The sequence below is a fragment of the Vombatus ursinus genome, unplaced genomic scaffold (assembly GCF_900497805.2).
Source record: "Vombatus ursinus unplaced genomic scaffold, bare-nosed wombat genome assembly UNPS02014775.1, whole genome shotgun sequence".
NCBI classification, from domain to species: Eukaryota; Metazoa; Chordata; class Mammalia; order Diprotodontia; family Vombatidae; genus Vombatus; species Vombatus ursinus.
The window spans coordinates 5,715,280-5,728,220 of NW_020954553.1; the positions used below are offsets into that span (position 1 = coordinate 5,715,280).

The 12,941-nt window shown below is 41.6% G+C and overlaps 1 pseudogene; it reads right to left on the reverse strand.

Moving 5' to 3' along the window:
• Nucleotides 1-455: 455 nt before the first annotated feature.
• Nucleotides 456-10,644, reverse strand: LOC114044971 (annotated as a pseudogene).
• Nucleotides 10,645-12,941: the final 2,297 nt, after the last annotated feature.

Below are 12,941 nucleotides of genomic sequence, written 5' to 3' on the forward strand. Positions count from 1 at the left end.
CTTGGGCCAGAAGGCATGCAACTGAGAATCTGATGGGAATTCAAGGGAAAAACCATGGAATCCATCCCTTACCCGCTCTCACATTCCATCTCTGACAGCAGCTGTGGATGAGTGGGTCCTTTGTAGGATAGTCTTTTGATTTGGAAAGGGAGGATGGCTGTATTAGGGAGTACGGGAGGAGATTGCAGCCAGGAAATTCCTGATTTGTGGGCATAGCTGTGTGTACACAAACCAAACAGGGGTTAGTAACGAGGATGATGGAAATAGGCCTGAAGGGCTAGAGGCCGTAATCAGTGTCTCAGGCAAAAGCTGGGTCAAAGCCACCATCACAACACTGACTGAGTGACATAGAGTGACTGGGAGGATGGTGGTGCCCTCGACAGTAATAAGCGGATTAAAATGAGGGAGGGGGGCATTTTGGGATGGGGGAGAAGATAGTTTAGAGTTGAACTGGCTCACTTGGAGGCTGAAATTGGAAATGGAGGAGACTGTAGTCAGCGCAGGGGTAATGGCCTGGGAAAGCACTCAGGGTGGAGGGATTGGAAGACCTAGGAAGGACAAAGAACAGGACTAGGGTTCAAAGGGTATAGGGAAGGATGGAAAGATAAAAGCTGATGATCAGATGGAAGAATTTAAGGTTCATCAACATGGAAGAACACTTACAAGCCATGGCAAGTTCAAGGTTAGGAAATGGAGGCCCAGATAGTTTTTGACTTGGCAGAGTAGAGATTTGATCTTAGGTTCCACGACTCTAGGTTGAGTCTCCTTCCTCTGTATCGTATGTCAGCATTTTGATGGTGGGCACCTTTGGGGCCATAGCAGTACCTTCTGCTTAAACCTTCAGGGCTGATTTCCAAGACTGACTTCCAAATTTCCTTTTCTCAGAGTTCATTTTTCTGATTGTGGTTTGGGGTATTTTTTTTCCTTCCAAACACTTGACTTTACCCCTTACCAAATGGAATCTCATCTCCCACTTTTATGTCCATTTATGTGGTTCTTCCTACATTTTATTGTTCAGAAGAGTTTAGTGCCATCATTAACAGAAGAAGAAAGAAACCAGTAATTTTGTTATTCAGTCTTTATTCAGTTGTGTCTGATTCTCTGTGACTCCATTTGGGGTTTTCTTGGCAAAGATATTGGAGTGGTTTGCCATTTCCTTCTCCAGCTCTTTTGACAGGTGAAAAAACTGAGGCAAATAGGGTTAGTGACTTGCCCAGAGTCACAGAGCTAGTAAGTATCAGAGGCCAAATTTGTACTCAAGAAGAGCGGTCTTCCTGACTCCAAGGCTGGTACTCCATCCACTTTAATACCTAACTGCCCTAAAAATAAGTAATTGTTTAGTGCCTACTATGTGCCAGCCCATGTACTAGGTGCTTTTACAAATATTATCTCATTTAATCCTCACAACAACTCTAGAAGGTAGATGCTATTATGATCTTCATTTTACAGTTAAGGAAACTGAGGCAAACGACTTGCCCAGGTCACATAACTAGTAAATGTCTGAGGCTGGATTTGAACTCAGATCTTCCCGACCCCAGGCTCAGCTCTCTATCCATTCTACCACCTACCTGCCATCCAACAAAGAAGGGGAAAAGACCCTATAAGACAACGAGTAAAGCACTAACCATCCCAACTGTCTTGGGGAGCTCTACAGTTCTCAGATACCACAGAAGGCTCAAGAGTTATGCCATGCCATGGTCTCTTTGCCTTCACGTTTATCTGAGTTGGTTTGTTAGCATTTTTTCAAAGCCTTGATAATAGCAACAAAGAGTACTCTGCAAAGGTTTCCTACTGGGAGAACTAGGATTGATTGCTTCCTCCTCCCCTCCTTAATCCATCCAATTAGATGGATAGTTGGAGTCATTGAACACGGGCCCATGAACATCTGACTGGGGGAGGGGGAAGGGGAACAACATGATTTCTAGAAGTTATGCTGATTAAACCATTAGATTTCTTTAAAGGGAATAAAATAATCATGAGGACAAGGGGAAGCCGACAGACAAAACTATGTCTTTTAAGAACCCTTTGGCAAGATTTCAATGTTATATTAGATCAGCAATCTCACTGTTGTGAATGTTCCCGCTGTAATGCAGGAACTGGTCAATAAGGGCTCAACCCTTAGAGCATGCATGGATTTGCCCATCCTGGTGGGTTATACAAAGCATGTGTGGTATTCCCTGCCTGGCTTCAGGCCAATACACAGAGGCTTAACGAGCCTTCTTCCAGTTCTAAGTGAATATGGGGCTGGTACTATAATGAAAAGTCTTCTGGTTGGCCGAGGAGCCGGAAGCTCTGATGACACAGAAAAGGCTTAGCCAGAACTGAATCTGTATATACACGAAAGGTTTCAGCAAATGATCTTGAAGGGGTGGAGAACCTGTGGCCTCAAAGGCCACATGTGGCCTCTAGGTCTTCAAGTGTGGCCCTTTGACTGAATCCAAATTTTACAGAACAAATCGCCTTAATAAAAGAATTTGTTCTATGAAACTTAGACTCAGTCAAAAGGCCGCACCCAGGGACCTAGAAGGCCACATGTGGTTCCCCACCTGTGTCTAGTTCTCCCCTGGTTCCAGTGGAGGAAGAGCTGCTAGGTGGGGAAGGGGCATCAGCAATCTATCTCCCCCCTCCCCTAGCCACCATGTATCCATGAGCATCTTATGTTTGTCTTGATGCCATGCCGTGAAGCAAACTTGGTAGGGATTCCCTAAAGGAGAAAAAAAGGATTCCCAGGGCCAAGAGTCACAAGGCACGTCTCAGCCCCACGAGTTACCTCGATGTGTGTCTCACCATATTTGCTCTTTTAAGCCCACTCGTCCCCAGGGATCTTGAGTATGCATGATGAGAGCACACTCCTGTTTGGGGAATATTTGGTCATTTCTGTTCTTGCTATGCCTTCCCAGTAAATACTGTTTTGTTGTCGTTTGTAAAAGCTAATTGATAATAATTAGCTGATAAGTATTAGGTCACAGCAGATGGGGAACTGTGACTCCAGGGCCAGTGTTCTATCCACTACACCCCCAACTGCCCCTCACGTGCTGATTTCCAAAGTGTAAAGGCTCACACTGAAAATTGGACAGTCAGATCTTCCATGACGGCTCTGGCACATCCTTGTATAAGTACTCATTGTGCATTTAGGCAGAAGAAAAAATAAGTGTGTATTCATAGGATCACCTATTTAGAGTTGATGATACCTTAGCAGTCATCTCCTCAAAACTCATTTTACTGATATGGAAACTGAGGCCCAGAGCAGGAAGTGAAGTGACTTGGTCCAGAAACACAGAAGTTGATGGCAGAGCTGAGATATGAACCCAAGTCCTCTGCTTCCAAATTCAGGGTCCTTTCTCTTTTCCTAGTGTGTCTGTGTCACAGAGAAATCTTTTTTCATGATTCAAAAATTTTCAAGAAGCATTAGATCTCACGTGTCACTTTTATCAGCAGAATACAAAGTACATGGCAAACATTAATTACTTAAGCTTCATAACACCTATGTAGAGCATGTGGAACAAACATTATCTTCACTTTACAGATGGAGATACTGAAGGATGGTGAATTTTAATGACTTTTAAAAGATTTGTGCAGCTAAAGAGGCAGTGTGCAAGTCTGGTGGGTGGCTGCTTTTGGATGTTGAGTTGTTTGGGATGGGGTAAGAGTGGGAGTGAGGGGGGATGTGTGAATTATCTCTCATCTGCTGCTTGCTCTGGGTCTCTAATTACAACTGAGGCATCTCACCAAGTGGTTCTCTGCACTATGTTATCATGCCCCAGAAAACTCTTCATCCTGGGAGATCACTTCAGCCCTGGCGCTCACTCTTCAGGAGTAACCTCAGCCCCTAAAACCTCTCCCTCTGATTGGTTGCCCACTTCCAGAATTTCCATTTAAAGAGGCTGCCCAGGCTAGTCCATCTTCATTTTTCACTGGGCTGCAATCTACAATCTTTCGTCTTTTTATCTTGCCCCACGAAGGTTACCTATCTCCTCCTCCCCAATCTAGTTACAGCTTCTTCTCCTATGAGAATATAAGCACCTTGAGGGCAGGGGCTGTCTTTCCTTTTGCTTGTATTTGTATTCCCAGAGCTTAGCACAGTGCTTGGCACATAGTAAATTCTTAAGAAATGCTTGTTGACTTGACCACTTGACATCTGGAGGTTTTTCATCATCACTCAGAAGTGGATGGAATTCTTGGTTCAGGACTGCAGGTATTTAGAATCATAGACTCTCAGAATGAGAAGAGATCTCAGAGGCCATTGGATCTAACTCAGATCTGTTAAGGATTCTCTTCTACAACATACCTGACAAGTCATTATCCAGCTTTTGCTTGAAGACTTCCACTGCAGGGGAACTCTCTGCTTTCTGAACCTTCTCATTCCACCTTTCCAATAGCTCTGGGATAGCTCTGATCATTGGCAAGTTTGTCCTCATCTTAAGTCAAGGGAAGCAATGTGGTAAAGTAGAAAGAGCCCTGGTTCTGGATTCAAATGACTTGGGTTCCAATCCCATCTCTGAAATTTACTCCCTATGTGACCTCGGGTGGTCCACTTTAATCTCCTTGTTCCTCAGTTTCCTCATTTGTAAAAATGAAAGCATTGGACCAGATAGCCTGGGAGGTCCAATTTGATCTATCATTCTAGGTTCTGTTAAAATGAGGAAATTGGATTACATGGCCTTTGAGGTCCCTTCCAAATGGGGAGCCATAATCCTAAATTTATCACTTTGCAACTTCTAGTCTTGGCTCTGAGTTATGTCACCTCTGGGGCTAGTAAGACCATCTTCATGTTTCCAAAACAGAAGGGCTGATCCATGGCTGGAAGCCACCCCAAAGCCCTCCTCACCTTTCAGGACTTTTTTTTTTTTTTGCTCAAGGCAATTGAGGTTGTGACTTACCCAGGGTCCCACAGCTAATAAGCATCAAGGGTCTGAGGCTGGATTTGAACTCAGGTACTCCAGACTCCAGGACCAGTGCTCTATCCGCTGTACCACCTAACTGCCCCCAGGACTTCTTACAATCCTTAGAGGCCCACAAAAGTAGGAGACTTCCTTCTTTATTTCTTCATTAAAGTCCTTTTTAAATGCTTCGTTATAGCCTGGAAGTGAGTGACTGCAGGTTCTCTTGAAAGCCAAAGAAAAGTAAGTGAAGTCTTACCAAGCTGAAAAAGTCTCAAAAATGGTGCTTGCCCATGTCTGTCATCTAGACCAATCTAGATAAGTTCAGACAGACTCATCAACATGCTGACTTCAGGTGTTGGACTTTTTGACCACAGCCATCTCCCAAAACGTAGAAGATCGTAGATTTTGACCTTAGATATCATCTAGCTCGAAAATGCTACACAGTGTTTCTCCTAGGGGTTGAATTCAGCATGGGTGGAAGGAGTCCCTACACCAACAAAATCAGAGGTCTTTGAAATGTTTAAGCATATATTTGTAAGGATGCAGTTAAAATCAATTCATTTTAGCCTTGATACTTGGTAGAATATGAATTCTTAATCAACCAATCACCCATAGACCTTAGACTAACTGATAAAAAGTCTTTGAACTGAATGAAATTGTGTGAGAAATATGTTCAGATAGTCTGAAGGAACTTAGCCACATCCTAAGGATCAAACTAGCAAACATGATGGGAGAGGATTAATTTCTGAAAACTGGAGCAAGCATAGAGTTCTAGGGGAACCCCTTGAGAAGAAACCACTTGGAAGGTTGGGAGGAGATGCTTTTGATTTGGCCTCGACCTAGAAGGGCCTTGTAAGAGTTAAAGAGTTAGGAAGATTTTGGACCTTCTGTCCTCCCATCACCCTCCCAGGACAACTAGATGATGTAGTGGATGGAGCACTGAACCTAGAGTCAGGAAGACTCATCTTCCTGAGTTCAAATCTGGCCTCAGATACTTACTTAGCTGTGTGACCTTGGGCAAGTCATTTCACCCTGTTTGCCTCAGTTTGCTCATCTGTAAAATGAGCTGGAGAAGGAAATGGCAAACCTTTCTAATACCTTTGCCAAGAAAACACTAAATGGGCTCATGACGTGTTGGGCATAACTGAAAACAATATCACCAGCAATATCACCCTCCTAACAGGGTCCCAGAACCACCTGGTTGTAGTGTTTGCTTTAGGAGCCAAGGATAGACTGGACTCACAACTTAATAATGAGCCCAGGAAAGAAATTATGTCTTAGGGGAATGTCTTCAGCACCCTATCAATGGGAGAAAAGGACTTCCAGCAACCTGGAGTTGTGAGTAACCCCTTTGTCATGTGTATTTTAAGTTGAACTCACTTTCCCCTGAATGTGGTATGTACTTGTGCCATTTTGGCTATGATTTATACTGTTTCCTGTACGATCTTAGTAAAGATCCCTTTCTCAAAGCTACCTGAGGCTGACTAACTGAATAGTTTCTTTTCTTTTCTTTTTTTCTTTTCTTTTTTTTTTTTAGGCAATTGGGGTTAAGTGACTTGCCCAGAGTCACACAGCTAGTAAGTGACAAGTGTTTGGTCTGAGGCTGGATTTGAACTCAGGTCTTCCTGACTTCAGGGCCAGTGCTCTATCCACTGTGCCACCTAGCTGCCCCCTGAATAGTTTCTTATCTCATAATCTTGGAGGGGGAGGAAGCACGCTGATGGGGTTTGAGCTGATGTCATTAGAAAATCACCTCTGACCCCTAAGAGGTACTCCTAGAATCCTAAGGAGGAGATGTAGACAAGGTCTGGAGCCTCAGCTTGTCAGTGGTGATGCGAATTGGGATGAGAACCCTCAGAGCATATGTAGGCTACATATTCATCAAGTGTATTTATGCTGTATTCACAGAAAGAAGACATTGATTTCTCTAAGGTCTCAGAAGGCAGGAGAATCTCGGTGAGATTCTCAAGGTGCCCTGGTACCTTGACACTTCAATGAGCTCTCAGACTCTATTCTTCTCACATGCTTTAATTATTTATCTCCCATTTTCTTTATGAAGGTAAGAGGTGCATAGTAAATTTGAAATGATATCACTTGGCCCATCCCATTTTATGAGTTTTTCAATCATTTTATTATCTCCATCCCTTACCCCATACTTGATACATGCATGGCAGAAAAAAGATTGTGATCTCATTTTCCTGAGATTCTGCCAGTGAAAATATGAGAGCAGACAGAATTCAATCATCTTTACATTCAAATGTTAATGCATCATCATCTTCTAATAGGTTTTGGTTACATTAATGTGAAAAGCAGGAGTTTTGCTGCAAGGTGTTTTTTTAAAATAATTTTTATTGACAGTTTTTTACATCATCTATATTTCTCAATACATCTCTTTCCATTCTCCTCTTGGAGAGTAATCCCTATAACAAAGAATAGGCAATGAGGAAAAATACAGTTCAACAAATGTAACCAACATAACCAAAAAGTCTAATATTACATCTATTGTTCCACACCCATAGTCTTCCACCTCGGGTGCTTTTTACATCTCTTCTTTGGCAGCAAGCTTGCTAATTCTAATTTTACAGCATTCAGTGCAAGGTGATTTTAAAAATAGTTCCAAAATGGTCTTTTTTTAAATTAGATTTTAATTTATTAAGCACCTGCTCTGTAGGTGAGAGATATGGACAAGGAAATGGTATCTGCCCTAAAGGAGTTTGCATCATTCTGCAAGGATGCAGCATGGACACAAGATGTTTTTATTCTTCAGTCATGTCTGATCCTTCATGACCCCATTTGGGGTTTTCTTGGCAAAGATACTGGAGTAGTTTGCTATTTCTTTCTCCAGTTCATTTTCCAGATGAGGAAACTGAGGCAAACAGGGTAATGTGACTTGTCCAGGGTCACACAGCTAGTAACTGTCTGAGGCCAGATTTGAACTCAGATCTTGCTCTATCCACTGCACCTCTCAGGTGCCCCAAGTACACAAGTACATAAATACAAGTCTATACTAAGTAATGCAAAGTAGTTTTAGGAGGGAGAAAGTAACAATAGCTGGATCAGGAAGGATGTCATGTAGGAGCTGGGAGCTGAGCTGTGTTTTTAAGGAAGCTGAGATTATGCAAGGTGGAGGCTTGGTGGAGTCCACTGGAGATATAGAGGACCACTTATGCAAAAGCATGGAGGTGGGACAGGAAATATTGCACGTGAGGAAGAGTTGGCAGATCAGCTCGACTGGAACAAACAGTACATGAAAAGGAGAAATAAATGAAACGAGTCTGAAAGATAGCTGGGAGCCAGATGGTGGAAGGCTTTAGAGCCCCTCAGACTGAGGGTTTGTAAATATTCAAACTAAGGCAACAAGCATTGATTAATCACCTTTTATATGCCAGGCACCATGCTAAGCTCTGGGGTTACACACACAAAACAAAAGAACGACAATGCCTGTCCTCAAGGGGCTTCTATTCTAATGGAGGAAGATGATACATAAAGGGTAGCTGAGAAGAAGTGTCACAGAAGTACCCATGTGGTGACATGGATGTTGTATATGAGGAAAGATAATGAATTCAATTAAAAATACTTTGTATATTTGTGTACATACGTCGAGTTTAAGATGTCTGTGGGCTAACCAATTCAAGAAGTTCAATTGGCAGTGGGATATGTGAGATGGAAATCAGGAGGGACGTTGTGGCTACATAATGTGGAAATTGTTAGCATAGAGATGGTGATGAATCTATGGGGGTTGATGAGATTACATGGATGTTCAGGCATCTTGGCACGGGCCTCTGCCCAGGGACAGAGTGGTCAGGACAAGGAGCATAGGGTGTAGGCCTCCTCTCTTCAGGGAGGAAGGTGCACGATGTGACCTCCTCCTCAAATGGGGTGTCACTGTTTCCCCCAGAGGCTTTTCTTGTATTATAGGTATACTTGGCACCTACCTAGGTGAGGGGGTCGATTCACTGAAAGAGAATATGAAGACACTAACTCATACACAGTCTAGGTTGCATATATGGAAAATCTAGATAAGATTCCACCTTAACCCTAAAAATATGTTTGGCACCACCAGCTATTACACTAGCTCTGATGGACCTATCTATGCTTGCATTCCTCTGGTCTACCATTCAGGTACCCAAGCCCTTCTCCAGGCCAGGATAACACTTGGGTGTAGAACTTTACAGGGCACCCTTTTGTTCAGTTGTGTTTGATTCTTCTTGTCCCCATTTGGGGTTTTCTTGGCAAAGGTACTGGAGTGGTTTGCCATTTTCTTTGCCAGCTCATTTTACAGGCAAGGAAACCGAGGCAAATAGGATTTGTGATTTGCCCAGGGTCACACAGTAAGTGTCCGAGGCCAGGTTTGAACTCAGGAAGATGAGAGTTCCTGACTCCAGATCTGGCACTCTATCCACTGCACCACCCAGCTGCTCCTATGGGGGTTCCTAGGTCAACAAAATAACTAATCTTGAGTCTTCTCATATAGTTAAAAATTTAATCTGAAAAAATAAAAATAAACCATTGTTCCAAAATGTCTAGTATGTTTCTTTTTACAAATGAAACCATATCAATTTGAAAGTTGTGCAGAATAAGTCACAATGTACTTTTTGAGGGAAAATGAATTGAATTGAGCATTCTGGACTAGAGAGCTGTATCCAGTCTGCTCAAGAGCCGGAATTATACAAAGTAATAATGTATCAGAAGCATTTCTGCTAAGAACAAGTGTAGATAGGCCAGAAGAACTCATTCTTACTCTTGTTATTTGACATGTATTTAAGATGCATGCAGTCACAAGACAAGAAAAGGAAATTAGGACGATTCACACCGAAAACGAAGTCAAAATTTCCTTATTTGCAGATGGTAGGATTGTTAGCTGAGATAATAAATGAGCTCAGCGAGTTTGTAAGGACAGGGACTAAACTGTGGATTTCAGTGATGAAGGAAACTAAACTCCCTCTATGACTGCAGATGCTGTACCTTCCCCGAAGCTTGGGCTTTGGGGCAGCTAGGTGATGCAGTGGATAGAGTGCATCAGTCCTGGAGTCATGAGGACCTGAGTTCAAATCCAGCCGCAGACACTTACTAGCTGTATGACCCTGGGCAATTAACCCTAATTGCCTCGAAAAACAAAAAGCAGTCTTCCTACATTTTAAGACCTGGTTAATGTGTATGTAGGTGATGTTTTGCCACTTTATGCAGATATGTATTGAAGATTTAAAAAAAAAATTAACGCGCTCATGGTGGGAGGAGGGCGTGGAAGAGCAAGAAGAAAGACTTGTTACTTGGAAAAGAAAAAGAAATTTATTTATTTATTTTTTAAAGAAATATTACAGCTTTTATGAAGTTATTATAAAACATCAGGACTCCTATACATAGAGTAATTGATGTATATATATAAATTTAAAGTTATCTGTGTATTAATTTTACTTCTTAGCTTGACTTTTAATAAATCTTTAGCTTCATTGATTTTGGCTGCTATATAAGGAGATCCTCCCTTGTCTGGGTGGTTTAAAAGCATGATTCGTCGGTGAGCATCCCTAACTTTCCATTTATTGGCTGTAGGGCTTACTCCTAATATCAGTGCAGCTTCTCGCTTTGTCATTTTGGGTTCAACCCCGCCTCTGTAATAGCCGCCACTGAAGGCACATTTTGGCAGACTTCGAATAGCTTGCTTTACTTGAGGCTCCATATGCTTCATTGTTAGCAAAACACATCGGCCTGCAAATCCTGCAGCTGCGATTGTCAGTCCCACGGCTACCATTGTGCTGGCCATGGCTCCGCCGGCTCTGACCTGAGCCTGCAAAGCCGCAGCTCATCCCAGCCTAAAGGCCGCGCGTCCGGCCCGGCCTGGCTCAGCTTCAGGCCCCGGCTCCGGCCCCGGCTCCGGCCCTGCAGCCGCCGCTGCCTCAGGTCCGGCACAGCGAAGAGGAAGCACGCGAACGCCAAGCAACAGCGGCTGCCGCAAAGCGCCGCGGCCCGACTCGAGAAAAAGAAATTTAAAAAGAAAAATTTGAGTCTAACAAAGGGGAGGGGAGAAACTCATAGTCTTAGAGAATTGCCTAGAGCATTGGGAGGTTTAAGTGACTTTTCCAGGGTAATGAGCTAGTCCGTATTAGCAGTGAGATTTGAACTCAGGTCTAGGTGACTAGAAAGCCAGTTCTCCATACTCAGCCTACATCATCCAGTTAAGCCATAAAAATACTTTACACCTTTATATGCAGCAAAAACTCAATTTTTAAAAAGAAACATTTATACCCAAAATAACCCTTTACTAATATTTACAAATTAAATTACCATGACACACACTTGACCTTTATAAAGATAACACAAAAAGTGTATTGTTAGAAATAAAAGTAGATCTCAAATGAAGAGACCCACAATGGATAAACATAGTATAAATGCCAATTCTCCCATATTAAGAAGTTCAACACAAGACTAATGAGTTTATATAAGGAACTGGATAAAATAGGATAACATTTACATAGATACATAAATGGACTCTTTTGGTGGCAGTGGGGAAAATGCTTAAAGAAGACATCCTACATAATCTGAAAACATATTACAAAGCAGTTTCTCATCCAAACTATTTGGTACTAGATAAAAACAGACCATTGGAATAGAATTGAGTTCCCAGAAACTGAACCAAATGAATGTGAAAATCTATGAACAATTTTTACATTGTGTGTTGGGGCGGGGAGAAATATTTTATAAATATTGTTAGGAAAACTGGCTATCAATACAATGAAAAATGAATATACCTTACAACATATGTGCATATATGACATAAATAGATCAAAGAGTGAAACATAAAACACACATAAAACAAAATGCAATGATACAGTTATCTTAGTTGAGGAAGTGAGAGAAATAAATGGAAGAGATTATTGAGGCAAATTAGATGGATTTAATTACATAAAAATAAAAGCAAATTAGAGCCAATTGTAACCAAGATAAAAAAAATGAGATTGAGAAAATATTTGAGGCAAGTATGTGGAATAAAAATCAGCTTTTAGAGTTCTCAAAGAATTGGTGCAAATGTTCAAAAGCCATGCCCAATTGATAAGTTGTCAAATCATATATACAGACAATTTATGGAGAGGATACACAATTTCAAGTAATCACTTGAACAAAATTTCAACCTCTATCAAAAATGAAGAAATGCAAAATTAGAAGAATATTAAGGTACTAATTCTAAATGGACAGGAATCAAAAATAAGGCAAAATTCAGTGCTGGTGGGTGTCATGGAGAAACACATACAGTTGGTGGTATTGCAGTCTGGTAGACTTACATTCTAAGTGCTATACAATAATCATACAATGTATAGGTTACAAAATAAATAATATTATCTGACCCAAATAATTAAACTCTTGGGAATGCTCCTATAGAGTGTTATCAAGAACAAAAGAACTATCTATTCAAAGATGTCTATAGGAGCATTGTTTGTTTAAAAAAACTCTAAAAATGAAAATAAACTAAAATGATAGATGAACCTCAGTACACTCATGCAAAGTTTTTTTTTTTTTTTTTAGAGAGGGGAGGGGAATCTGGACCTGTGATCTCATCCATGTAGGACACTTCTGATGTGGACATTCAGCGTGGTGGCACCATGCTGCACAGAACACTGGACTGGGAGTCAGGAAGACTTGAGTTCAAATCTATCTTTAGATACTTACTAGCTGTGTGACAGCTAGATAGTTAAGTGACAAATCACAGCCTCTGTCTGCCTCAGTTTCCTCAATTGTAAAACCTCCTAGGGTTGTCATGAGGATAAAATGAATTAATATTTGTAAAGTACTTGGCAAACCTTAAAGTCCTATATGTTGTTGTTTAGTTGTTTCACTAGTGACCCTCTTCATGACCCTTTTTGTGGTTTTCTTGACAAAGATACTGGAGTGATTTGCCATTTCTTTCTCCAGCTCATTTTACAGATGAGGAAACAGAGACAAACAGGGTAAAGTGACTTGCCTAGGGTCACACAGCTATTACGTGTCTGACTTCAGATTTGAACTCAGGTCTGCCTGACTCTGGGCCCAGAGCTCCATCTACTATGCCACCTAGCTGCTAAAGTG